The 27,199-nt window shown below is 47.4% G+C and overlaps 2 non-coding genes across 2 annotated transcripts; one reads left to right on the forward strand and one right to left on the reverse strand.

Annotated features, from left to right (window-relative positions):
• Positions 1-9,474: 9,474 nt before the first annotated feature.
• Positions 9,475-9,577, forward strand: LOC118640789. The gene has a single exon (XR_004961444.1). It is a non-coding gene; the product is annotated as a U6 spliceosomal RNA (small nuclear RNA).
• Positions 9,578-18,417: 8,840 nt separating this feature from the next.
• LOC118640809 lies at positions 18,418-18,524 on the reverse strand. The gene has a single exon (XR_004961460.1). It is a non-coding gene; the product is annotated as a U6 spliceosomal RNA (small nuclear RNA).
• Between the last annotated feature and the right edge of the window lie 8,675 nt (positions 18,525-27,199).

Below are 27,199 nucleotides of genomic sequence, written 5' to 3' on the forward strand. Positions count from 1 at the left end.
AGATGGTCACAAATTCGACAAATTCTTAGGAGGTAACCAATTGATGTTTCTCTCACATCGATGTTCCTCTCTCTCCCTTCCTCTCCCTTCCTTCCTTCTCTCTCTCTCTCTCTCTCTCTCTCTCTCTCTCTCTCTCTTTCTTTCCCTTCCTCTCTCTCTTTTCCTAAAATCAATAAAACATACCCCCCTCAGGTGAGGATTTTTTTAAAAAGAAGGGTGATGAGTGAGCTGGCCATCTTCAAACGTTCCTGCTGGTTGCTCCGCCCTCTGTTCTGCCATCTGTGTGCAGGGCTGAGCACCCTCCTCAGTTGTGAGTTGATCAGTTCTGTCCCCTAAGCATCAGGCAGTAGTGTGGGTGTCTGAGCAGCCTGTGGTGTGAATGAAAGCCTACTTAGGAACCACATCCTGGTTTCTCTGTCCCCATGCCCCACTTACACCCCAGCCACCTGAACTGGCCAGCAAGCTCCTCTTTGGGGAACAGAGGAATCACCATGATGTCACCACTCACCTCCATAACCTCTGTACAACCCACTAAGGATAATTCTTAGAGAAACCTCAGCATCTCTGTCCCATGGAGGCACTTTGATCAATCCAAAGCTGTCGGTTAAAGACCCAAGTGTTCTCTGAGCTAGAATTAGGCCTGGGTGAGGAGCCGGAGATAAAGTCAGAGCTGTTTCTGGGCCTGGTCGCTGGGGGCAGGGGCTTTAATTTTCACATTCAGCTGTTGTTTACATAAGGAAGGATTGAAGCCTCACCAAGATTTGTTGGGCAATTTACAGACAAATGAGGGACAGGCTCCAGGGCTAAAGCTAACCCCCCTCTCTGTGGAGCGTGAGCTTCTGTTTTGCATTAATTGGGGGCTAATTAATGTCTCTAAGAAGAGGCTCTCAGACTTCGTGTGGATTGAAGGATCACTCCTGCAGGCAACTACGAAGCCAGCAGTGGCCTGCCTTTGGCCTGCGACAGCATTACAGGCCCTTGAAGACAAAGGTCATTTCCACCATTGCCGGACCTTAGTTCAACAGCCCCTGTGAGGATTAATAATGAGAGAAAATCAGGTTCTGCACCTGCCTGGAACATGCACACCCCAGCACCCACCTCTGCCCCGTGCATGGTGAGACAGGCTCCTCCTTGCTGCAGGGGAGGCTGGCATTTCATGGCAGACTCTCAGGGAAGTCACAGAATCTCAGTGTCCACCCAGACATAGCTAAGGGAATCCAGTCCCATGTCCGCCCACCATACCGCACCCAGGGGCCCCGGGTAGGAAATGCTGGAGGGGACTTTAGAGAGAAGAGGATGGGGCAAGAACTGAGGAAGGGAACTGGAAAAGAGAGGGGACAGGGGACAGGAAAAGTGTCTCTGCTCTGGTCAGATGAGCAAGGCCAAGACACACCTACATGGACAATCCCAAGGCTCCAGGGCCTGCCATTCCCAACATCTTCAGAAAGAAGAAACAGGCTGCCCGCGCTCCCTGGGCAGAGGCAGCTCTGTCCCCATTCCTGCTTCCTCTCTGGGCGTGTGACCTTGGATGAGTCATTTCCCTTCTGTAGGCTCTGCTTAGTCCTCTGTTAATTGGTGGTGGGCTCATAGATTGCTCTCACAAGCTGACACCTCTGAGATGGCTTGGTGGATTTGTGGATTCCTTCACAGGGCGGAGGATTTGGAGAAAATAGCTAGCAATCCCTCCCTGCACCCCTGTGGGCACCCTCAGTAAGGACCCTGCACTGCCCATCAGGTCCTATCAAAACTCTGCAGCCTGCATCCCCATCCCCAATGCTGTACCTCTCTAGCCACCCCTCCCCTGTTCCTCCAGATGCCCTGTTATTCTGGCAGTGCCCTTGGTCCATTCTGCCCTGACTGCCCAGCCAAAACCACCCCTATTCCCTCCTTCTCCCCTTACCTTGTTTTAGTTTCCTTCAAAGCATTTTTCCCACCAGCTATCAAATCTATGTGTTTCCTTGTCTGTCTCCCCCTCCCCAATGGCAGGAACAGGGTTCCGCCCCCTCCCCGCCCATGGCTGCCACACACAGTAATGCTCAAGAAATACTGTAGAACAAGGGATACATGAGTGTGCAGCCTCCCTTCGTACCCATGGATGCCCTGCCTGCCCTCCTCTCCAAGATCATTGCCCCTTCAATCTCCCCTCCCCTGCCTTTCCTGAACAGCACCCCGTCACCCCCCACCCCACCCCACCCCACCCCCGTTCAGAGTCCCCCTTTGCCCTAATGTCTGAAGTATCAGGTTCAGCTGGCATGCTTCCCTGCAGGGGTCATGGTGGTGGTATTGCTGGGTTCGCAAGCATGCTCAGAATGTCAGCCCCAGGGCCAAAGTTTCAGACACGAGGGTTCAGACAAAGAAAACTAAACACCATGTACATAATTGGCACAAAGGAAAAAAATCTCCTCCTCGAAGCCTCCAGCCCACAGAACTCCACTTGTCCCTTCCGGGAACCACAGATGCTTAGTGACAGCTGAGATCTGTCTTCCAGAAGCAGGGACTAGGGAGTATTTCTGGCCTAATTAAGCTTTTGTGCTTGACACGTAGGAAATGCAGCCTCACCTCCTTGTGTTCCTATGTGAGAAGCTCTGGGCATCTGGGCCGTCTTCCTGCAAGTGCTTCACACCAAGGACAGTGCAGACACAGGTCACAGGTGTACTGCAGGACATGAGGGGGCTGTCTCTACAATGATATGGTCAACTTGTGGCATGGGCTTCAGGCAATGTTTTGTTTTACAAATTATCAATATTGGAAAAGGAGGCCATTATTTCCATTTCAAAAGTGGGAGAACTCTTTGCTGTTCATACCGCCAATATCTGGTTGATAATACCGTGCTGCCAGCAATAAGATTTCTGTTCTTCGCCCTGGCCGGTTTGGCTCAGCGGTTAGAGCGTCAGCCTGTGGTCCAGAGAGACCCGGGTTCGGTTCCCGCTAAGGGCACGTACCTCGGTTGCAGTTTGTCCCCGGCCCTGGTTGGTCGTGCGGGTGGCAGCCACTCAATGTGTCCCTTTCACATCGATGTTTCTCTCTTCCTCTCTCTCCCTCCCACTCTATCTGAACAAAAAATGGAAAAATGTCCTCAGGTGAGGATTAAAAAAATAAATAAATAAATAAGATTTCTGTTCTTCCAGGCGTGGCAGATTTTACAGTCTGTTTTAGCAGGAGACCAGATCTGAGTCGTGATCTCTGATTGAACACTAGGCAGGTAGGCAGATGGAGAGACAGATTAGGTAGCCTAAGTGCACACATTTGAAAAACTCTTAAGTAAAACATATCAGCTCTAATGTAAGTGACCCATTTGAAAGGCACTGCTGGGTACAGTGAGTGTCTTTGGTCTCCTTGAGAAAAAAAATCACAAGCAAACAGCTTTTCCTCAGGACAGAGGGAGCCTTCCCTTCCAGTCTCCTGCCCCAGGCTGGGCCCCACCCTGCCCTGTTGAGGGGAGAGGTGGCCTGTCCTTGGCCTGTGGGTTTCCAGGTTTCTGACTTAGGGAACCCTGCTGTTCCACCCCAGCCTCAGCTGTGGAGAGGCCTGTTCCCAAGGACTGACCACCTTTAAGGGGCGTCAAATGCCCTCTCTGTGTCAACAGCCCCTTGCCATTGTGTGGGCACTGGTTATGGTGGGCATGGGTCTTCCTCTCTGTGGGAATATAGGACAATGGACCACTACATTTAGCGGTATCTCTATACAAAATAGGTGGGAGATTGGGCTATGGGGAACAGAGGGGATGGGAATCTGCCCTTGTTCATTTATTTAAGTTCCACGTAGCATGTAGTTTGTGATGTTCATTTCTGAAACCCCAGTGTCTAGCACAGTGTGTGGTACATGGTTAGCGCCCAGGAATTGCTGGGGCTGGATATAGGCATGGTCAGGTTGGAGAGGGAAAAATAGCCAGCGTGGACCATCTGAGCCAAATTAATTATAATAATATTAGTTACCACTGATTAAGCACTTCCTCTATACCAGGTGCTTTGCAGATTTCTAACATACAAAACCCTTATGGGTCCCTGGTGAGAGAAGTGGTATTAGCCTCATGTTTCAGAAGAAGATAACAAAGCTCAGAGGGGTTAAGCAACTTTCCCAAGGTCACACAGCTTGCAACATAGCCAGCTGTCAAACTCAGGACCGTCTGACCTCAGAGCCTAAGTTCTTGACTGCTGCTCTGTGCACCCGTGTCCTCCCGCAAAGAGCAAAGGGGCAGGAACGAGAACCTGGGGTCAGCAGGCTTCTCCCCTGGGGACCCATGTGGCTCCAGTGGCGCCCTCAGGCACAGCAGCTGCTTTCCCAAAGGAGTTCTGTCATTGAGGCCTGTTTTCCTACCCAACAGTCATTCAGCAGAACCAACCAGGACCGCTAACCAGCTGGTGTGCACTGGTACCACTGTGCCTATTGATAAAACGTTGAAATACATTCACACAGGTTAGCAAAGAGCTGTGGTCCTGACATCTCCCTCCTAGGTCCCCTCACCCTGACCGATCAGGAGCCCCCACTGGAGCCCAGGAGCTTCTCTTGGCCCCACAACTCAAGGGTTAATGCCTGGCCCTGTGTGGGGCCCCCAGGACCCTGCTCCAGAGTTGGGCTAGACCTTGGTCAGTGTTGGTCCATTCCCCTGCATACTACTTTTTCATTATTTTGAAATTCTCCTTTGGGCCCCCGCCCTCCAGGGGGACTTCTGGTATACAAGAGCATCTCCAGCCATCCTGGGCCCCGGGATGAAGCAGTTCTCTCTACCCAGACCCCCGAGGGAAGCTGCATCTGGAAGGTCAGGCTCTGCCAGCACAGAGAGGGCCGTGGCCAAGGCAGGGGGCATCCAGGTCTCCCTCAGAGACACATAACCAGGCTGGGCAACACCCAAGCATGAGCAAACCAACTGTGGGACCCTGGGGAACCAGGCTGGCTAGAAGGATGGTCTGGGGAGGGGTCTATGGTGGCCTGGCAGGGACCAAAATCTCAGGAAGTCAAAGCTAGAGAACCAGCTCTGAGCTTGGGTCTGAGGGGTGGGGCAAGGCCAGAGAGGGAAATAAACCTCAAAGACAGAACTGAAAAAATAAGAACAATGTGCCTAGAGGCTTGGAAGGTGAGTCAGAGCGTGTAACTCCAGTCTAAAGACAGGACTATTATGTGGGTGCCTGAGGCCAGTTCACACGGTGCTGGGGTGCTGGTACGAGGCCCGCAAGCTCTGAGACTGGGTGGGTGGAGGCCCAGGACCCAAATGCCCAAAAGCCAGAAGGAAGGTAGCAGTGACTAAGGACAGTATTTTGCTATCAGCCAGTCCCTCCTCCTGCCCCACAAAACCCCAGCTTTTCCTGAGCGTGTCTCCCATCCCACATGCTGACTTAAAATATGATCAGACTTTTTTTGTACCTGAGCACATAAAGATGACAAAGCCTTGCAGGTTCCACTTTGCTCGGTTCCGCCCTCCAGGCCTGCTGCCAGCCTCATATTGCATTCGTGTGCGAGCAGTTCAATGGATTTTTTATTACAGTTAGAATTAAATAACTAAAAGATGGATCCAGTGGGCTGAAGGAAAACAGAAGTTTAATCAAAGGAAATAACAGGGTCGATCTGGTTCTAGAATTGCAGGATGTACCGAAGCGCCCAGCAGGGCCCGCTGACGACATCTCTCTCATGCTTTCTCTTTGAGCCTCCCTCCCCCCGGCTTCGGAGGAGACTCACATGAAGGTAGAAGCAGCAGTGGGTCAGGGGCCGCTCTCGGAGCCACAGTGGAGCTCAGGGAAGATCAAACCCAGGGTCTCCAGCCTTGTCATCAAAGCATTGCTGAAGGGGACCGTCCTTGTATTTCTCTCTTGCCCTGAGGTTCTATGGGCGAGGAACCCTGCTAACAAGGATCATAAATGAAGGCTTGGGGCCCTGTAGTCTTGGGTGTTGCCAGGACTTGTGTAGCAACAGGAAAGGGTATATGAAGAAGGGGAGATAAAGTGTGATATCATGGATGCAGCTGGGCATGGCCCCCGTAACTGGGCAGCTCCAGGGTGACAGGACCTGGGCCAGACCTACCCTGGGGGTGTGGTAACAGAGAGGGACGTCACTTCCTCAGTGAAGCCTTCCCTGATCCCCTCAGACCTGCTCAGGTCCCCCTATAAAACACTCCACAGCCCTGAGGATTCCCGTGGCGCCGACCACCATTCTAATGTTGTATTTCATATCTTTCTGCCTTGCTGCTTATAAGCTCCCCAGGGACCGGGACCGACTCATTTTATTCTCCACTCTCCCTAGTGCCCGGGGAAGTATCTGGCATGTAGAAATGGCTCAGCGACATTGGAAGTGAAGGATTTGAGTCACACCTTGATGTTTGGTTTTAGGAAGTTCCTGAGAAAGGCAGAGCCCGGTGTCAGGAAATTCAGCAAGTTCATCTCCACAGGGAGGGGACAGAGACCAGGGCAGGGAGGGCTGCTAGGAGGCAGTGGAACTGTGGTCGGCCAGGAGCAAGGAAGGCCCGAATCCCAGGGTCCTCCAGCCTGGGCCAGTCACCATGTTGGGATTCCGGCCCCAGGAACAAGACGTAGTTCAGTTCTCCGTCACTGTGTGGCCGGGGCAAGCCACTCAACCTCCAGGAGCCCTGGTTTCTTGTCTAAAATGGGGATAAAAATTCCTGCCTCGCAAGGGCTATGGGGGACTCAGTGAACTTGGTACGGGGTAGCTATCTTCAAGGCGTGCCTTGCCTGGGCTGGCTTTGGTGCCACCTCTGTCTTTATCGGTATCTGCCTCTATGTCTACATCTAAACAGCTGCATTTGCATCCGTACAGCTGGTCTATTTCTATTTCTACATCTGGGCCTGACTTCTTTATCTTCGTATCTTTGCCCCTATCTGACTCTCCCTCAGAGCCTGAGCTCTGAGCTTTGACCACTCAGCCCTAACTGGTTTTGCTCAGCAGTTAGAGCATCAACCCTCAGACCAAAGAGTCTCGGGTTCGATTCCATTCAAAGGCACGTACCTTGGTTGTGTTTCAGTCCCTGGCCCTGGTTGGGGTCGTGCGGGAGGCAACCAGTCGATGTCTCTCTCCTCTCTCTCTCTTTCTCTCCCTTTCTCTCTCTCTCCCTCACAGTCTATCTGAAGTAAAAATAAAATAAAATAAAATAAAAATAATAAAAATGAACTCTGACCACTCAGAGGTGGTCCCAGGCAGCAGCTGGAGGTGGTTGGGGTTTGGGACTTTGGACACATATTAATAGGACTGGAAGGACCAGACCTTCCTGGATGATGTAGATGCTTCAGCCCAGGTTGCAGATGTCCCAGATCCAATTAACTTGGCAGGCTCAGGAGAGCTCAGAACAGCCTTGCATATTAAATCCTGTTCCTGGCTCCAAAGGGCACCCCACCACCCCCAGACTGTGTGCTGAGGAGAACACACACAGGGCTTCTGCTTAGCTGCCTCTCTCACACCAGGGTTTCGGGCTGTGCCAGGTTATTAGAGGAGTAAGCCCCGCAGCTGATTCCAGGCCTTGTTCAGCTTGAACAGCAGCTCTGGGTCTTTCTCCAGGGGTCCTGCCATGAAGGCTGCGACCCCACTCATCCCTGGAAGGAACAGGAGTCACTTCTCTGGAGGTGGCCAGGTGGAGTGGAGAGAGACTGAGTTTGGCTTTAGGCAGACCCGGGTTGGATTCTGGGACTACCACTTATTAGCTGTGTGATCCTGGTCAAACTGCTCAACCTCTCTGAAGCGTGGTTCCTCGTCTGTATAATGAGGCGGCAAGACCATCCCAGAGGGCTGAGGGGAGGATCAGGTGGGACAGTGCCTATAAGTCGCCTGCTCAGCAGAGGCTCATTCTGTCCCATTAGTCCAGCTCATCAAGACCATCAGAGTCGTCAACAAACAGGTTTCCAGCAGAGGATGGTGTACCTCCCTCCTGTCACTCTGCCAGGGAGTCGGCGAGCGGGACACTACTGCGAGACCCTGCCATGGCCCTGGGACTGCCTAGAAGTGGTCCCGACAGGGAAAGCCTTCTGGCTTCTGCTAACCAATGTCACAATGTCCCCAGGGTGGGAGGTGTCATTTCATTTCTTACATGTTCTAACTTCCCAACATTAGGCTCCGAAGATAGGACACCGTCTGGGGTCCCAGGGAGGGCTCTGGGACCTGGGCAGCAGCTCTCCTAGCCCCGAGAGCTCAGCCACTGCTCACACCATCCAGAGACGGGGAGAATCCCTGGACCCCCAGTATAGGAAATATACTTCCTCCCAAACATGACTGCAGGTGTTTACCCTGTCTTTCTCCAAAAACCCACAAATGTGAAAGCAAAGGCATTTTTGAAAGTATAAACCCAAAGACCAGGAGACTAGGAGAGAAGACAATTATAGATAAGAGATTTTGACGAAGTTTAGAAGACAGAAAGCAGATGGAGGAGGAAAATTAGCAGAGGGAGATGTAAGCTAACGTGCCTGTGGAGGAGGCTCCAGCTGAGAAGCAAACCAGTTTGGCCGCAGGAAACCCGAGACATACAGGACTGGGAGGCAACAGGTACTGAAAGTGTGGTCAAGTGTGGGCTGAGCCCGGCCAGTGTGGCTCCGGGGTTGAGCATCAACCCACGCACCAGGGTTCAATTCCCGGTCGGGGACGTGCCCAGGTTGTAGGCCTGATGCCAGTGAGGGGCATGCAGGAGGCAGCCAATCATGTTCTCTCTCCTTGATGTTTGTATTTCTGTTTCCCTCTCCCTTCCTCTCCTAAAATCAATAAATAAATAAAAAAAATTTTAAGTGTAGGCTGAGAAGGAGGTCTGTGTGGGAGTCTATACTAAGGGAGACCCCAAGATTCCCTTCTTTGCCCCACACAGCTGGGCAGGTTACATCCTCCTCTGCCCCTACCCAGGTGAACTTGGGGCCACCAAGCAAAGTGAGGGGTGGGGTGAAGTTCAGGGCTGCAGCCTAAACACCTCACAGTGGATTTCTGGGTCCTATTTGCTGGTCCTGCTGCAGGCATCCTGCCCCCAAGCAAGTGATCAGAGGATTACCCTCTAGAGCAGTTGTCCCCCTCCCCCCCAGTAAAGATCCTAAATACTGACATTTGGTGATTTCCGATGTAAAAAGCCCAACTGGTCCTCATGCTGCACCCAAGCTGAGCTTCTAATAAGCTTTAGAGAGCCTCGCAGAACTAGGAACAGTCAAAGAGTAACAGATATTTCAGGAAAGACTCCAACATTAGAACAAGTTCAAAACAAAAGCAGGGCTGTGCGGCCGTCAGAGCATCTGAGACAGTGCAAGGCGCAGAACACGAGTTCAGAAAGGATTCTAGTGCAAATTCTCGGAGAAATAAGAGAAGACTTTGCCCTTTATGGAAAAGGAAATGATCAGAGAACAAGGACGCACTCATGGACATTAAAAATATATAATAGTTAAAATAAAAATTCAGCAAAGGTAAACCTGCCAGAAAAGAGAACTAATAAAGAGAAAAAAAGGACAGATGAGTTAAGGAGATTAAAGAATCAAAGAGACAACAAATAAAACAGGTAGGAGGAGAGTTCGTTTCGGCAGCATATACTAAAATTGGAACGATACAGAGAAGATTAGCAGGTCCCCTGCGCAAGGATGACACGCACATTCATGAAGAGCTCCATATTTAAAAAAAAAAAAAACAGGTAGGAGGAAATAATTTTTTAAATATATCCAGCCCAGTTGGCGTGGCTCAGCCCGGTTGGGGCGACCTTGCACTAACAGGTCACCAGTTTGATTTCCGATTAGGGCACATGCCCAGGTTGTGGGCCCAATCCCCAGTGTGGGGCATGTAGGAGGCAGCCAAATGATGTTCTCTCTCATCGATGTTCCTATCTCTCCCTCTCCCTTCCTCTCCTCTCTCTAAAATCAATAAAGAAAAAAAATATTTTTATAAATAAGTAAATATATCCAAAAAATATTCCTGGAATAGAAGGGCTTGAATTTCCACACTGAAAGTGCCAATTGAGTGTTCATCATTACAAATGAAAAAATAAAGACCTACGCCAGTTTTTAAATTTTGAAATTTCAGAACACCAAAGATAGAAGATCCAGAAAGCTTCTAGAGAGCTAAAACAGAACAGAGTAAGAGAACCAGGAGTCAGAATAATACTGATTTCTCTGCAACAACACTAGAAACCAGGAGACAAGGGAAACATGTCTTGTAAACGTAGGAGGCTATATTCAGCCCTTATCAGTAAGTGTTACATTTTTCAGATGTAAAGAGACAAACAAGTTGACCTCCCATGCATCCTGTCAAAAAAAAAAAAAAAAAAAAAATGCTGAAGGATGTGCCTCACCAAAACGAGGTTATAAACCAATTTAGAAGATGTTGATTCAGGAAGAGCAGAGCTGGGATCGAGCAGAGCAGCGAATGCAAGTCTCTGAATGACAGCTGCACAGCAGACCTAGGGAGCAAGCAAACAGTTTGGAGTAGGAGGCAGATCTGCTCCGGAGGAAGACACTAGGGCAAAAATGAGATCAATATTTTAAATGACAGGTTTCATCGTTCAGAAATCATATTGTTAGGCATTGGCAAGAGCTGAAGGAGCAACCGGAGGAGAAATAAGGCAAGAAAATAGAAAATAAGGCATAGAAAACAGGTAAATTTAAAATGAGGTAATTATTAACCCGAAGATAAACAAAGGAAGAAAGGAAATATAATCACTGCATACTACTTGCTCTGCTATAAACAATATTTACACAGTTACAATTATTAAACACTGCCTACTGATATTAACTACAAAATACTGAAGCCATTATCCTGTAGGAGGGTAGGAGGAGGGCAGAGGGTGTGAAGAGAACAAATCCTCTCTGCCAGAATAAGACTCCAATAGATAATTTCTAAATTTGGCAAATTGAGAAAAGCAACATAAGCACATTACTTAGAAATATGGAGATAAATACCAGAAGACACAACTCAAGAGTGTGTTTGTTTTCTATGGCTGCCTAACAAATAACCACAAACTGGGCACCTCCAAACATTGATTATCTCACAGTTGCCACGGGTCAGGAGTCTGGGCATAGGTCCTTGGCAGCATCTCACCAGGCCGAAATCAAGGCATCAGCCGGGACTGTGTTCTCATCTGAAGGCTGGACTGAGGAAGAATCGTCTTCCAAATTCATTCAGGTTGTTGGCAGAATTCACGTCCTTGTGGTCGTATGACTAGAACCCCAGCTTTCTATTAGCTGTTAACTGGAGGTCACCCTCAGGCTTATAAGCCACCAGAAGTCCCTAGAAGCCACAGTTCCTTACTGTGCGGGCTTCTCCATCATGGCCACTCACTTTATCCAGCCCACAAGGGAGCCACTTGATCCAGCTGGCTAAGACGGAGTCTTATGTAATACAGCATAATCGTGGCACTGATATCTCATCACCTTTGCCAGAAGAGTCCTGCTCTGAAGGAATGTGAATGCCAGGAGGCCAGGACCATTCGGACCACCTTAAATTCTATCCACCGTAATGAGGTTATTAAAAAAAAATTTTTTTTTAATGAGTAAGGAATGCAAAATACATAAATACACCCATTTCCTAACCGACCTTCTCTTCCCTGGAAGACAATAAGTATAGCCAGTTTCTCTCATAACCTAACCAATAAGTCTGCGCATAGAATACGTGTGCATATACACACGTCACTCCTCACTCCCTCGGTTCTCTGCTCAAGTGTACTGGGCCCTCTGAGCACTCCATCAAAATCGCAACACATATCTCTTCCCCCTTTTTTGCATAATGGGTAGCATGCTAGTGAATTCATCTGCACCTCACTTTTTTGCAGTTAATATACCTTATTTTATATCAATACATAAAGAGATTCTCCATTGTCTTTCCCTGTTACATAGCATCCCTTGACCATTGATGGACATTTAGGTCCTTTCCAGCCTTTTTCTATTGTAAGCAGCGCTGTGATAAATATCTCCGAGGGGAGGTCATTTTGCTAAGTTTTGCCTCTGGGAGGTGGGACAGGAAATGACAGATCTATCATTTTCATTATAAACTTTGTAGACCCACTTGATTTTTTAAACTACAAGTGATACCTCGGTTCTCGAACATAATTCGTTCCAGGAGGACGGTCGAGAACCAAATTGTTCGAGAACCGAAGCAATGAAACCCAATAGGAAATAATGGAAACTGGATTAATTCGTTCCAAGCCCCAGAAAATGCCTATTTACTGGCCTAATTTGTATATAATATGTAGAAAAACATAAGTCTCAACAAGAAATAAAAGTGTACAGTATGTCTAAGGGTTAAATTCAGTGTAAAGCGTGACTCTCTCCACAAAGCGTGACTCTCTCTCTGCACTCACACTGATGACGCAAGCAAGGCGCGCTCGGAAGTTCGAGTTCCAAATATTTGTTCGGATTCCAAGACAAAAGTTTCTCGAATCTCCTGGTCGAATACCGATTTGGTCGAGAACCGAGGCGTTCGAGAACCGAGGTATCACTGTATATAAATATAATTATTTTTTAGTAAATGCTTCCTATATGCCAGACACTGTATTATTACTTCACGCACATTATCTCTTAATCCTCAAATCCATTCACAAAGAATTGTGATCTCCACTTTTCAGTTGAGGCAAGCAAGGGCTCAGAGAAGTTAAGTAAATTTCCACAGGTCACACAGCTTTCACTCCAGGATTTGAACTTAAGTCTCAGTCCACTGGGCTTCGCTGCCATGTGTGCCTTTCTCTCTGAGGTCGTGGCCGTCCCAGGTGTCCCAGGCTCCTCAGTGGCAGGATGCCTTTGACTTTCCCTTCCAGTCCCACTCCGCAGGCTCTGGAGCACCGTGGAAAAGGGTCTGACCACCGTGGCATCCCATGGGACTCTTTGCACATTGGAGGTGGAGGGGATGTGGGGCAACATCCCCTCTCCCCCACCCCTGTTGTTTGCAGAAGAAGATTTTTAATAGACTTCAACTTGTTTTCGTGCTGAGGTGGAACATGCTCCCTGAGCCTATCAATAGAACAAGGCAGAAGGGTGACCAGGCAGCAGATTGCAGGGGTGGGTGGCGCGGCTCCGCAGTCGTGCTTTGGGTGCGGTAAGAGACGGCTGCTGCAGGCACCATCGCTTCCCCTCCCCTCCACCCCTCAGCCCACTTGAACTGAGTTTCTTCATTCACAATCTGCCTTTTCCCTGTTCCCAGAGATCCTGCGAAGGCCTCTGGGAATGCGGCTGCAGGGCAAATGAACTCAAGGAAACGTGTCCCTTCAGGCCTCAGGTCCCCATCTGGGAATCCCAGAGAGCAAGCTCCAGTCTCAAGGTGACTTCTCCGAGGGGCCTGCAGAAAGGCAGGAATCACTGTCACGGAAGGCCATGTGCTCAGGGACTTCCACCCCAGCCCACCTGCCTCCACTGCAGCTACGCAGCACCCGGGCCTGGCATCTTCCATCCACCCCTCTCTCCTTCTCCTTTGGGGAAGATTCCCTTTTCCCAAAACAAAAACCTTGTGATCTGCTTTCCCTCCACTTAGCCTCTTCTTTGTTATCGAACTCCCCCAATTATTTCCGCAAAAGGTCTCCCTGCCCCCAGGAACTGACAGTCCTCTCCCACAAGTCCCTTTTGGTGGGCATCCTATATATAATTCCCTGTCAGAAAAGCATCGTGCCCAGTAGGCTGCCAGCCCCATGGTTCAGGACCTCGCCCACCCTGTTCCTTTTTGTTTCCCCAGCGCCCAGCACACTGCCTGCATCCAGCAGATGCTTGGTGAGTAATTAATTTCTTGAAATAAAGCTTTAAAACTTACAAATTGAACAATGTTATTTAGAGGTACGTATATTTAGTAAACCATAAGGAAAAGGAAAATAACTATACACTCAAAATCAGGATGGTGATCACACCCATTACGATGGCTATTATAAAACAAAACAAAACAAACAGAAAGTAAGTGTCGGTGCGGATATGGAGAAACTGAGACCCTTGTGTGTTGCTGATGGGAATGTAACATGGTGCAGCCACTGTGGAAAGACATATGGCAGTTCCTCAAAATATTAAACAGAGAATTACATTTGATCCAGCAATTCTACTTCTGGGTACATACATAAAAGAATTGAAAGCAGGAACTCAGATATTTGTATGCCAACGTTCATAGCATCATTATTCACAATTGCCAAAAAGTGGAAACAACCCAAATGTCTATCAATACATGAATGGATGAACAAAATATGTTCATATAATGAAATGTTACTGAGCCTGAAAAAGGAAGGAAATTTTGACCCATGCTACAACATGGATTGACCTGCAAGAAATTACCCTGAGTAAAATAAGCCAGACACAAAAGGACAAATACTATGTGAATATACTTCCATGAGGTGCCTAGAGTAGCCAAAGTCATAGAGACAGAAAGTAGAATAGAGGCTACCAGTGGCTGGGGAAGAGAGGAATGAAGAGTTATGATTTAACTTGGCTTATTTCGCTTCAGTGTGGGATGATAATAATAATAATGTTCTGGAGATGGATAGTGGTGCTGGTTGCACAATGTGAATGTACTTAATGCCACTGAACTGCACACTTAAACATGATTGCAATGGTATATTTTATGTTATGTATATTTTACCACGTTTTTAAAAAACAAGATGGTGGTCACCAGAAGGGGAGGGAGAGGGATACATAAAGGCTATTACTGTATTCGTGGAGGTATGCAGGCACACAGTCTATTATACTTATGTAGAGCATTGCCTATACCAGCCACACCTGCCTCCTCTACAATGACATATGCATGCTATGTACCTTACTTCATGAATTCTAAAGCACACATTTTAAAAATTTAATCTCTGCCTGGCCGGTGTAGATCAGTGGATCGAGCGTCATCCCATGGACTGAGAGGTCCCGGTTTGATTCCCAGTCAGGGCACATGCCTGAGTTTCGGGCTCGATCCCCAGTGGGGGGTGTGCAGCCGACCAATGTTTCTCTCTCACATTGATATTTCTCTCTCTCTCTCTCTCTGAAAAAATCAATAAAAACATATTTTTAAAAAATTAATCTCCCTGAAATTGGGGTGTATCTCACAATCAATGTACTAAGAAAAAAAAGAACCCTGTGCCATGGTTTATCTGGTAGGATTTTATCTTTCTCTGTGGGAGATAAAATAAAGATGCTTCCAACAATCAATGATGCCTGCAATGAGATGAAATATGGAGTATGTATTTGTAAATAAAAAATGTCATAGTAAATTTTAAAATAATAGCTTCATTGATATATAACTCATGTACAATACCATTGGTATAAGCAAAAAGAAAAGATGAGAGAATGGGGCCAGTGGTGTGCCAGGAGGTGTTTACCAGCCAGCTCTCCCAGGAAAAATATCCTGGTTTGTACATTTCCCCATTTCTGTGGTGTAAATACTCCACTTGAGAGATTTCAAACTACCAACTTGATGCTGGAGTCGGAAGAGATGCATATAGTCAGCCCTCATGAGCCAGCGTGAGCCAGTTTCAATGCACCATTGGTGGGAGGAGAGGGAGGTCTGGGAAGGTCTTTCCCACTACCTCCCATCCTCGGTTCTGGCAGGGGCTGCCTCCCCCACAGATGCCCATCTACCATTGCCTCCTCCTACCTCCTCGGGTTGGGAATGGCTTCTCAATGACGCCGGTCCCTTCGTGCCTCACTGTCCCTAGTTTGTTTCCTTTCCCTGCTCCCAATTCTTTACTAATGCTCTTCAAAATCCCCGTGGAATGTACCTCCTGTTTCCCAAGGGACCTGGGCTCATAAAGGAGGGTTGTCCTTTTTCACAGAGTGCACAGGGATGCCTTTGTGACACTGTAACACTGAGGCAGAGAAGGAGGGAGCGCGAACCGATTGGTGTGTTGGTGTCCTGCCCCCGCTTCAGTGTCTCCATCCCCAGGCCTGGTAAGCATCTTTTTCATGTTTCGCACATATTCAACCTATTTGTTGGCTTGTACAGATCAAGACCACCTATTGCTTTTCTTCTTCTCTCTAAAAAGTGTTCTTTGTTCTTATGAATTTCGGCAATGCTCTTTCATTCCTCATTTGACTCTTCTATGTGTCCCATGCCTAGTGAGCCAGCGCTAGCAAAAGCCAGTATAAAGTCCTCCTACAAAAATCACAGTCCTCAAAAAAAAAAAAAGCACAGTCCTCTTATGAAAATTGCTGGATTTTGGACCAGAGTGGCTAATTTACATACATTTGGAAGAATTCAAAAGTTACCAAATCCTACTGTGTAATAGAAATCAGCACAATTTGTGCTTAAACTCAAGGTGAAAACCAAAGTGGTGAAATCACATTCCAAAGTCCCACCGGCTTGTACAGCAAATAACACCAGCATTTATGCAGCCAGTGGGCCAGGGTCTGAGAAGATGGCATTCCTGCTGTGGTTCTGTCCCCACCCCCAGGCAGTTAATCACACTGTGCCAAAGCAGGCTGGCTACATGAGGCCGTGGTGTCCACACTCACCTCACCAACCAAGTGGCCCCTTGTGTCCTGTCAACCAGCCCATGTGCAGGGGGAAAGTTGGCTTGGTGGAGACAATGAATTCTTTCTGGAGAAAATTAGGATGAGGGTTGGGATTTGGGTTGAGGTTTATGGTGGTTAATTTTATGTGTCACCTTGGCTGGGCCACAGTGCTCAGATATGTGGTCAAATATTAATCTGAATGTTTTTCTGAGGGTGTTTTTGAATGATATTAACATTTAAATCAATGACTCCATAATGTGGGTGGGCCTCATCTAATCAGTTGACAGTCTGAAGAGCAAAAGACTGTCCTCCTCTGAGCAAGACGAAATTCTTCCAGGAAATGGCCTTCAGACTTGAGCTGAAACACTGGCACTTCCTGGGTCTCCAGCCTGACAACCCACCTGCAAAGGTTGGACTTGCCAGCCTCCATAACCATGTGGGCCAATTCCTTAAAATATATCTTTCTTCATACACACACATCCAGTTGGTTCTGTTTCTCTGAACAACCCAACTATAACACAGTTGGAGATGTGATTACATTAAGGGTTAAAATTAAGGTTAGGATTAGGGCAGGGATTACAGTTAGGATTGGGAATCAGGGTTAAAATTAGAGGAAGGGCAAGAGTTAGGGTTAGAATTGAGGTTTGGGTTGGTATTGATATTGAAGTTGAGGTCGCAGTTAGGGCTAAAATTCGAGTTCAGGTTAGAGTCTGTGTGAAAATTAGGGTTGGGTTGAAGTTAGGGTTAGTGTTAACGTTAGGATTATATTAGAATAGAATCAAGGGGATTTAAGGTTAAGATTAAGATTAGTGTTAAAATTTTTATTGGTGTTAGGGTTAATGTTAGGGATGGAACACTTGCATGGGGTGTTAATCTAATCATGGGTTGAGGCTGGATGAGGGAAAATGATTTCTAAAGGGGAGTTGGAGGAGTATATTGGTAGCTGAAAGCCTATTTTCTTTTTTTTTTTTTTTTTTTTATCCTCACCTGAGGACATTTTTCCATTTTTTGTACAGACAGAGTGGGAGGGAGAGAGAGGAAGAGAGAGAGAGGGAAACATCAATGTGAAAGGGACACATCGAGTGGCTGCCACCCACACAACCAACCAGGGCCGGGGACAAACTGCAACTGAGGTACATGCCCTTAGCGGGAACCGAACCCGGGTCTCTCCGGACCGCAGGCGGACGCTCTAACCGCTGAGCCAAACCGGCCAGGGCTGAAAGCCTATTTTCTCCTCCTGCTCCCAAATGATCTCCTAGACATACCTTTTTGGCTTATAGCTTTGGACTTTAGGATTCCTCTGTAAAAGCACAGGGTTTAGTAGTGAAAACTTTGTCCTCCTTGGAAAATGTACCCAACTCCTTGTGGCAAGATCTGCTACCCTAGCATCCAGTCTCCCTTCTTCATAGTAATGGAATCCTGATTTTATTTTGAGTTTCTAGCCGTGCTCCCAGCTAAAAGTTCCATTGCCAGAGTCTCTTATAACTAGGTGTGGCCTGTCACTACATCCTGGTCCTTGACAAGTGAGGGGAAGTGGTAGGTGGGACCTCTAGCACATTTTATTTAAAAAGAGAGCATGCACCCCTCTCTGTTCCTTCATTTTCCCTGACTAGAGTTTAACAACTGCATGGTGTATCCTGTCACCCTAGACTGCCAAACCCAGAACTGCTTTGCAGTAAGAGAGAAATAAACTCTTCTGAGCCTCTGTTATTTTGGATATTGTGGTTTTAATGCAGTCAAACCAGACCCTGGTTAACACAGCTCCCAGAATGGGGTTCCTACTTCCTCAGATGCATGACAAGCACCCTGTGCCTCTGCCATCAGCACACTCAGTCCAAGGTCCCATGAGCACTTGTCCATGTTTTCTTGTCTGCATCTCTACACGACTCTGAGGCACTGGACAGCAAGAACTTAAGTTCCTAGCATAAGTACACTGCCTGGGTCAGTACCCACAAAGGACGCTTAGTGGCCTTGTCCTTGCTAGTAAACATGAAATCCTGGCTTCCTTGGTCCCTAGTCTAGCTGTACCTTAACTCTGATTTTTTTTTTTAATATGAAGTTTTTTTTTAATATGGAACGCTTCACGAATGTGCATGTCATCCTTGCGCAGGGGCCATGCTAATCTTCTCTGTATCGTTCCAATTTTAGTACATGTGCTGCCGAAGCGAGCACTAAACATGAACTTTCTAAAGTCAGGGACTCCACTGGTGCTTTAATATAGCAATACCTTATATTGACCCTACCTTTTTGCTTAGCACTTCATATTGACCAAAGAGGGCTTGGTCCACGTGAGCTCCTATGCTCTACATGCTAAATCAGAAGCAGTTGGGGGCAGGGGAGCTGATGTGCTAAATGAAACAGAATAGGTAAAGTAAACATCAGTAGCAATTCCACTTTATCAGGCAGTTTCCAGGCAGCTCCAAGGGAGAATTCTCAGAACATCTCTTCTTGTTCTACATTCAGGGGATGTATATCTAGACTCAGTAAAACACAGGTAACCACACTTCATCAAAAAATATGCAGATGGCAAACGAGCATATAAAAAGATACTCCAGGTCACGTGTCATCAGGGAAATGCAAATAAAACGATAATAAGGTACCGCTACATACCTATTAGAATGGACGAGCCCTGGCCCTGGCCAGTTTGGCTCAGCGGTTAGAGCGTCGGCCTGCGGTCCAGAGAGACCCGGGTTCGGTTCCCGCTAAGGGCACGTACTTCGGTTGCAGTTTGTCCCCGGCCCTGGTTGGTCGTGTGGGTGGCAGCCACTCAATGTGTCCCTTCACATCGATGTTTCTCTCTCTCTCTCCCTCCCACTCTATCTGTACAAAAAATGGAAAAATATCCTCGGGTGAGGATAAAAAAAAAAAAAAAAAAATAGAATGGACGAGCCCTGGCCAGTTTGGCTCAGCGGTTAGAGCGTCAGCCCACGGACCAGAGAGTCCTGGGTTCGGTTTCCACCAAGGGCACGTACCTCGGTTGCAGTTTGTCTCCGGCCCCGATTGGGGTCATGTGGGTGGCAACCACTCAATGTGTCTCTCTCACATCGATGTTTCTCTCTCTCTCTTCCTCCCTTTCTCCCTCCAGCTCTATCTGAAGATAAATACAAAAATGTCCTCGGGTGAGGATAAAAATAAATAAATTAAATAAATATCATTAAAAAAAAAAAAATGGACGAAATCCAGAACCCTCACAACACCAAATATTGACAAGGATGTGGAGCTCCAGGAACGCTCATTACTGGCAGGAATGCAAAATGGTACAGCCGCTTATAAAACTAAACATATTCTTACCATATGAGTAATCATGCTCATTGGTATTTACCCAAAGGAGTTGAAACTTATGTCCACACAAACACCTCTGATGGCAGAGCAGGAAGCTGCAGAGGGGACCAGAGCTCAGCAAGTAACCCTAGAGAACCTGTTCCCACTTTGTCGATCACAGCTTAAATAAATAAAAAAAGAAAAGCATGCCATCTCAGAGTGGAATGCTGTCTTCTGTTTGAATGATCACATCCACAGCCTAGTACAGTGATTCTCAACCTTCCTAATGCCGCGACCCTTTAATACAGTCCCTCATGTTGTGGTGACCCCCAACCATAAAATTATTTTTGTTGCTACTTCATAACTGTAATTTTGCTACTGTTATGTCTTAGGCGACCCCTGTGAAAGGGTCGTTCGATCCCCAAAGAGGTCGTGACCCACAACTTGAGAACCACTGGCCTAGTAGAACCTCAGAGTAAATTTTGTGACATCAACTGTGCCTGAGACCCCCACATCCAATCAAACAAACAAAAAAAATCCATATATAAACGAAACTGTGCAGTTGAAGCCTGTGTTGTTCAAGGGTCAACTATAGTTTCACATATGAAGCAATCCAAAAACAAGGCCATACGATGTATTGTGTAGGGTACATATTTGAAAAAACAAAAAATCCAGGAAAATGCTACTTCTCAGGCAGAAAAGATGAAGCTGTAGTCACGAAGGTGAACACAGAGCCCTTCAATCGTGTTGGGAAGTATTCTGCTTCTTCAGCAAGGTGGTGGGTCAAGGGTGTTTAACGACTCTGACATTAGAAGGGTCTTAGAATTGCTGTCAGCAGAGATGATGTAGTTATTGCCGGAAAAATACCTTCACCGATTTTTTTCACTTATATTTTCTCTTTGATGCATGCACAGAATGACACGACATAAATCTAAGTCTGAAAGACCTTTTTCAACAAGTATAAAATTAAAAAGTCTAAGTGACAAGAAGAATACAAAAGAGAGGGCAGAAGAGGGGCGCAAACCCAGCTGGGCCGAGTGAGTAGGGGTCTGGGAGGGGGTGATGAATTTTCGTTCGTTCGGAAGATGCCAGGGACAGAACTAGGGAGGCAGAAAAGGAGGGACTAGAGGTACAGCTGGGAATTACAAATTGGATGTGCCCTTCAAGAGATTTGAGTACAGGGTGCAATTACTCTTCAATTATTTACTCCCTGTTTTCATAAGTGCTTCTTTAGATGTGACCCGGCTCCAGGTCAGAACCATGGGGGTTGAGGCTTCCACAGGGTTGCCTTGGGCAAGCGGCTTTTATTTTATATTGATTAATTTATGTCTGCTCTTTACAAAAAAAAAGGGGGGGGAGGGACCTGAGATGAAGCAAGTCCTAATCTCTCTGAATCTCGTTTTCTTCATCTGACAAATTGGACTCCTGATGCCAAGGGGCCAGGTGGCCGGATGGCCGGGTGGCCAGGTGACCAGGTGACCAGGTGTGAGGCAGTGAAGATGAAATAGAACCCAGGCGGAGCACCAGCACAGCGCCTGGGACCACACAAAGCTCTAGAGCTACGAGTTCCCCTCCCCCACAAATACTTGTTGTTTGGTGGAATCATATGACTGTTTAAAATGAGATAATAGGGGTAGACGCGCCCTAAAAGCAAAAACCCTCTGTAAGTGCAAGTGGTTATTGCTGTCTTTGTTATTACTTTAATGTGCTTTGCAGACACGAAGTTGACAAAGGAAATAACTTGTAATAACAGCTTGTCCAAGACATTTCAGGTATTTTACGCCTTTCCCAAAGCTCTAATGGCTGGGGGGGGGGGGGGGGGAGGTGGGTAGGGAGGCATTTTTAGTTCCTGTCCCTTAAAGATGTTGGCAGAGAGAGGGAGGAATGACTCAATGTTCTCTACCTCTACCTGAACCACCTAGGCTCAGAGAGGAGGGACCATCTGGGTTCCTCTGCTCCCAAGTGATGAGCCCACATATTTGGACTCCTAAATGAATGCTCTTTGTACCACTCAGCACGATCTGACAATCAGAACTTCTGAGCTGTACATACCAGGGTGTACTTTTAATAATAAAACGAGCCTAAGGTCAAGTCTGCCAGGGTCCGGCCTCTCCACCCGTGGGACTGCTCTGTTAAATGGCAAGCCAGAACAGAACCTGGACGAGGCCCCCACTGACCCAGCAATGGCATTTTCTAGGAAAACTTCTCAACCCAGCTGACAGCCCTGTTGCAGATCCTAGAGACAACTTCAGAAACCACCATGGCCCCCAGAAAGACACAGAGGCACGCCACCCCTTAATTGCCCTATTTTCCCGGGGTCAAAGACACATGTGAAATGAGGTCTCAAGTTCATCTGCACCTGATTTGCATATAACTGGCATATTTCTGCACCGCCTTTGAGAGTCACTTCTATTTCTTCCCACCTTACCCTTCCTCCATCTCAGGAAAAGCATGCTTTTGTCCCACGTGCCTGACAGCCACTTTTGTGATTCCTCAGCACGAATTCCAACTGTCACCCGGGGCCAGTGCAGCCTTAGTTGAACCTGTCACTGTTTCCTACTCTGTCACCTCCCTAACCACCTACACTAACCTGCTTTTTAAAACGCACTTAAAGAATCCCTCGTGTTCTCCATCGGTTTGCTCTACTCCTTTTAATTGAACGTATTTATTTGACTTTTCTCGAGAGCCTAATGGGCCTGGAGTCAGGGCCTGGCCCAGCCTTGCTTATCAATATTCCACCTGGTGTTTCTCTGCCCACCAGTGTCCACATGTTGCCCACGTCCTCAGTGGAGAGCGGCAGGAGGCAGGCAGGTGGGCAGGTAGGCAGTGGGCCGCCCTGCCCTCTCTTTCCCACCTCTCTGAGACATTGTCCCAGTGGACACTACACAGCCATCCTTACATGCTAACAGGCACCCAGCCCCCCAGAACAGATACATCTAACGATATGTAAAGCAGAAACCGTCCAGCCCTTCCCTTGAAGGAGTTCGGGGCATAAGGAGAAAGATACCTCTTAGCTTGTTAGGGTGCCATCAAGTCTAAGGGCCTGCGCTGGGCTGGAGATGAAAGTTTCAAGGAAGATCTTGCCCTTGGCCAATTACACACCTGCCCCCCACCCCACCTCCAGGTTCGTGGGCCTCAAAGTGCCACAGAAGTGCTGGCTCCCATCCCACAGAAGCCTCAGAGAGGCTTACCAGGATTGTTAAAATGAGATGATGGATAGAGCCTGCTGATAAGAAAAGCACCTGGCACAGGCAAGCCGCTGGCTTTGGGATTATTATTACTATTATTAAGGTAAAATGCTCTGCAGGCCTAAAAGCTAACAAGGGAGAAGTAAAAATAGCCAATCCAACAAGCCCCAAAGTGTGTTCTCGTCTTCCTGAAGTCCTAATGCCATCAGAAAGAGGAGAGGCAATTCTACAGAGCTGGAATTTATATTCGTCTGTAATTCACCGCCTGCAGTCCCTCCTCTGCAAGGACCCGTGAGCTAATGGGTCCAGTGCAGGGAAGTGCTCTAACAGGCTCAGGCCAACCCCAGCCTGGGCCCTCAGCTGAGAGCAGGACACCGTCAAGGCCAGGAAGCTACTTTCTGCTTTTCAGAGTCTTCCCTCAGGTCCTAAGACCCTTCTGCAGAAGCCTGCCTGCTGCAGACGCAATTTCTTTCTCCCTCCGTATTAGAACTTCCGATGGTTCAGTGATCCTATTCAGCCATTGCCCGCAGGCCTGATGTAGGACCCTGGCCCAGTCTCCACCCTCAGTGCCTCAGACCTGAGATGACAGCCCCTCCACCCTTCTCAAAGACCCGCCTTGAAGAGAAAAAGGACAGGTGCTCTAAGTGCCTACAGCTCTTCTGAGCAACAGCTACAGAGTCATAAAAAAGCTGTTGGATGTATAGGCTGTCCTCAGCCAGTTGCGTAGAAGCAGGTGTGGGAGTTGGAACACTGCCCTCAGCCCCCAGGAAAACTGGGGGAGGCGAGCCTGGTCTTTGTGCTGCTGCACCTCCTGTGAGGAGAGCATGGTACCAGCAGTGAGTGGGCCTTTGTTCTCTCCAGGGAGCTGCTTGAGTTCAAAGATCCTCTCTTCACTCCCTCACTCAGAAATGTGGATGTGATGTGGGGCCCCAGCTGAGTCCAAGCGTTGTGGGCCTGGTGAAGGTCAACCTCCAGGAACTCTCCTTGGTTACCCAACTTGACGTAACTAGTGATGAAACTGACCAGAGGCAGCCTTTTCAAATGACTTCTTACTGTTACAAGATTGTTCAACACAAAAAGGATTGTTTAGTACTAAATTAACTCTTTTTATTTAAAATGCACGCATTCCTTTGGAGTTGGGGTAAAAGGCCATCTATACCTTAACCTCTAAGTGGGTGCCTGGGACAGTCCCTTAAGTCACCTTGCAAAATGAGTATTCTCTTCCCCTAGCAGCTGCCCAGGGCAACCTGTGCGATGGACCGAGTGTGGAGACTTCCATCAGAGACTATATGCAAAACAGCAACCTCAGTTACAGCGATGGTAGATGTGATAGCTGTGCGTGCTGGCTCTGTCACTCCCACCATCTGGTTGTAGTTTTGTGGACATGCAAATTAGCCACCAGATCGATATGTCAGCGCACACAGGATGAGGTGACTTCGTTAGGATGCAGGCAGCCTCATGGGTCGGTTTTGAGTCATGATTCATACATTCTACTCAAATGTACTTTAGTCTCCCTGAGAACAGAATCAAAGTTCCAAGGGCAGTTTTATTTCTCCTAGTTCTTCTCAAACTGCCCCGTGGTGAATGGGGAATGAAGCCTGACCCTAATCAGTTTTCCCACAGCCAAAGGAGAGCTCGTAAACATCTGGGTACAGGGACCGGATCTATCTGGCTCCCTCATCCCTAGCACGACATCCCCTGCAAACAACTACACGGGGTTGCAAAATGGTTTTGGATGATAACGGAAACGCGTGTCCTACCAGAATCCTACATGATCTGGGTAGAGCTGGCCCAGAATGGGCCAATCATTGTACCTTATCCTCCCGCCATAGTGATTGGTTTACAAAGGGACATGTGACCTAATTGGGGCCAAACATGGCTTCCCTGAGATTAATTGGGAGAGACTCTCCTTCTTCTGGAGTGGCCAGGTCAGGAGGATGTGAGTCCAGAGCAACCAGCAGGCCTAGTGCCCGAATGCAAACAACACAAGCAGGGCTGAGCTAGGCCAGAGGGAAAGAGAGACAGGTGCTGAGAACCTTATTTGAGTGACAGCAACCCTGTTATATAAGCAAATAGAGTTTCTATTTACAAGGCAGTTTGGTTTTTCTGTGAAACCTAGAAGTTCTGATAATATGATGATTGTGTATTCATGCTCTTATTTTTGTATCTTCTTATGGCATTCACAGAGGCCATGATTAATAAGTGTTCATTGACTTTCTAATTAAAGATGATATATAGGAGCTAAAGTTCTACACCTACGTTGCCCTCACAAGGCAGCTAAGCTAAAGGCTGTGGGGCCAGTCCACAGAACGGTTTCACAGACTGTAGGTCACTGCAGCTCCCACCCCACTCTTGAAACATGTGCCTGAAAAATGTCCAAATGTCTCCTGGACAGTATTATTACCTGTTCACTTATCAGTTGCCACCTTGACCAACCATGATTTCGTAGTCAGATTTTTTTAAAAGGAAATTGTCTTTAGAATGGGTCCACCCAGCTCGGTATCACTCTGTTACTGTCTCCTAGAACCTAACTGCAACAGTCCCAAACATGATCATAATATCACACATTTCCACTTACCTATGTATTTTAACATGTGGTCCAGTTATTCAGTTCAGGGGGTCCAAATGTCCTTAACTTGCCAGGAGCAATAAGGCCTTGGCAAATTGATTTAACTGAAATTCCAAAGAAATTATTCCAGAAACCAGAATGACTATTTATGAACTTGGAATGAGAAATGTGGCAGTTAATATTTAATTGACAAGAAGGTGACCAGATAACTTGTTGTCCACTCTGAACATTGTCTTCTTGGTAAGAAAATCTACTTGAGAAACAAGACGATGGTCTTGGATAGTCAGATTGTTTATGTTCATCAATCTGGAATAACCAGAGGTCTCTTGCTTGTCCACTGTCCAATGGTCATTTCCACAGGTCAGAGCACCCTCTCCAACAGACAGCCACCGACTTCTTAAGGAACTCTTACATATTCACATAATAGTTCCCTTCTCTACCTCCTTTTATGTGTTCAAGTTGTTCTCCTCATTCAAGGCCAATTTCAACAAAAGACTCAGAAGTGGGTAACCAAAAATAAGAAACTGGAACCCATCTCTGGTGGACACTACTAGTTGTCTACCCAACACCCATTTCCCCTCCCTCCCGACAGAACTCCGATTTAGTTCAAGTATCACGTTCACCCCCTGCAGCCATGTGCTTCAGAGGAAGTCAAGTTTCCACCAGCATTAGGCGGTCTGGTTAGTTTCAAGTTATTCTCATATCCTTTGAAGTGATCTGTTTCAAAAAGGGCATGTGACCTAATTTAAGCCAATGAGGTGCACGGCTTCTGGAAATTCTCACATTCTTCCTGCAGACCTTATTCTACTTGACCATAAAGCTGAATTTGGGCTGCCAGCTTGCACCAGCCTGAAGATGAAGCCGGCACCCAAAGGGGGACTGGGTGAGAGAAACAGCCAGAGGCTCTGGATACGTTCACACAGACAGGTACCCACCCTAGGACTTGAGTGTGCAGAACGGTAGCTGACTTTATGGTTTAAGTGAGTCAAGCTGTGTTTTTAGTTACTTGCAGCCACAGGAAACCAGGCTGAAGCATTCCCTCATTAGAGGGATATTTGAAGAAACAGGAGTGTTTGTTTGGTATCCTAGGGCAGAGCATAATAAGCTCATCTCCTTTAACAAAGTTATTTGATTAGACGTTGAACCAATGCAGATGAAATGAAAACCCTTGCAATCAAATTCTGATTAAATAACTCATAAACTTTGCTCTGGCTGGTTTGGCTCAGCAGGTCGGCCTTCGGTCCAGAGAATTCCGGGTTCGGTTCCCGCTAAGGGCATGTGCCTTGGTTGCAGTTTGTCCCCAGCCCTGGTTGGGTCCTGCGGGTGGCAACCACTCGACGTGTCCCTTTCACGTTAATGTTTCTCTCTCTCTCTCTCTCCCTCCCACTCTATCTGAACAAAATACGGAAAAAATGTCCTCAGGTAAGGATAAAAAAATAGATAAATAAATAAATAAAACTTTATTTCCTCCCATTCATAAAGGCTCTCCAAACCCAAGAGAAAGAGAAAAGGAGGAAAAGGTAAAATAGTAAGACTAGTACGGGAGAACTAGTCTTGGAGAACTAGTCTTGAAGAACTAGTATGGAGAACTTGAGAGTTTTACATAAGAGAGCTTGGCCACGAGGGTCGGGCTCACACCAGGCTACCAGCAGTTCACCAAATGACAGATGCAGAGCCTGTGGGGTGGGGTGGGGTGGGCGTCTCTAGGCCTGAGCTGGGCTTCTGCTCTGTGGAATGGGATAAGGGGAGGGGAAACAGAGAAATCAAGAGCTACATTATTCTTAAAAACTGGCCAAAGCCGGCACCCAGCGCCTCATCTCTGTCTCCTG

Source organism: Molossus molossus, unplaced genomic scaffold, assembly GCF_014108415.1.
Source record: "Molossus molossus isolate mMolMol1 unplaced genomic scaffold, mMolMol1.p scaffold_m16_p_23, whole genome shotgun sequence".
NCBI classification, from domain to species: domain Eukaryota; kingdom Metazoa; phylum Chordata; class Mammalia; order Chiroptera; family Molossidae; genus Molossus; species Molossus molossus.